Source organism: Otolemur garnettii, unplaced genomic scaffold (assembly GCF_000181295.1).
Source record: "Otolemur garnettii isolate 467f Iridium unplaced genomic scaffold, OtoGar3 scaffold00170, whole genome shotgun sequence".
In the NCBI taxonomy this organism is placed as follows: Eukaryota; Metazoa; Chordata; class Mammalia; order Primates; family Galagidae; genus Otolemur; species Otolemur garnettii.
Window position 1 is genome coordinate 909,724 of NW_003852565.1, and position 1,318 is coordinate 911,041.

The window sequence follows — 1,318 nt, forward strand, 5'->3', positions numbered from 1 at the left end:
GTGTCTGTGTGAGTGTCTCTGTGTGTGTGTCTGTGTGTGTCTCTGTGTCTCTGTGTGTGTGTCTATGTGTCTCTGTGTGTGTGTGTGTCTGTATCTGTGTGTCTCTCTGTGTGTGTGTCTGTATCTGTGTGAGTGTCTGTGTGTGTCTCTCTGTGTGTGTCTCTGTGTGAGTGTGTCTGTGTATGTGTGTCTGTGTGTGTCTCTCTGTGTGTGTATCTGTGTGTCTATGTGTGTGTCTCTGTGTGAGTGTCTCTGTGTGTGTGTGTCTATGTGTATGTGTCTGTATCTGTGTGTCTGTGTGTGTGTGTCTGTGTGTGTGTCTGTGTCTGTGAGTGTCTCTGTGTGTGTGTCTGTGTGTATGTATCTGTATCTGTGTGTCTCTGTATGAGTGTTTCTGTGTGTGTATCTCTGTGTGAGTGTCTCTGTGCGTGTGTGTCTCTGTGTGTGTCTCTGTGTGAGTGTCTGTACCTGTGTGTTTCTGTGTGAGTGTCTCTGTGTGTGTGTGTCTGTGTCTGTGTGTGAGTGTCTCTGTGTGTGTGTCTGTGTGTATGTGTCTGTATCTGTGTGTCTCTGTATGAGTGTTTCTGTGTGTGTGTCTCTGTGTGAGTGTCTCTGTGTGAGTGTCTCTGTGCGTGTGTGTCTATGTGTGTCTCTTGTGTGTGTGTCTCTGTGTGTGTGTCTGTGTGTGTGTGTCTGTACCTGTGTGTTTCTGTGTGAGTGTCTCTGTGTGTGTGTGTCTGTGTGTGTCTCTTGTGTGTGTGTCTCTGTGTGTCTGTGTGTGTGCGTCTCTGTGTGTCTCTGTGTGTGTGTGTCTCTGTGTGTCTGTGTGTGTGTCTGTATCTGTGCATCTCTGTGTGTGTGTGTCTCTGTGTGTCTCTGTGTGTGTGTCTCTGTGTGTCTCTGTGTGTGTGTCTCTCTGTGTGTGTCTGTGTGTGTGTGTCTGTGTGAGTGTCTGTGTGTGTGTGTGTCTCTGTGTGAGTGTCTGTGTGTGTGTGTGTCTCTGTGTGAGTGTCTGTGTGTGTGTGTGTCTCTGTGTGAGTGTCTGTGTGTGTGTGTCTGTGTGTGTGTGTCTCTGTGTGAGGGTGTCTCTGTGTGTGTGTCTGTATCTGTGTGTCTCTGTGTGAGTGTGTCTGTGTGTATGTTTCTGTATGAGTGTGTCTCTGGGTGGGGGTGGGGGGCCATGCAGGCCAGCCCCTCCTCTGCAGAGTTCAGGAGGGTGGGAGAGGGGCCCCCTGGCTGGGCCCTGGAAAGACCCTGCCCATTTTCTGTCCTGATGTGGTGTGGCTGGTGGTGTCAGCCACAGAGCTGCGAGGACTCT

The 1,318-nt window shown here is 50.2% G+C and overlaps 1 protein-coding gene across 1 annotated transcript in view; it reads left to right on the forward strand.

Moving 5' to 3' along the window:
* The window catches only part of OCA2 (OCA2 melanosomal transmembrane protein), a 358,711-nt gene that overhangs the window by 297,270 nt on the left and 60,123 nt on the right, over window positions 1-1,318 (forward strand). The gene's annotated exons all lie outside the window — the stretch shown is intronic.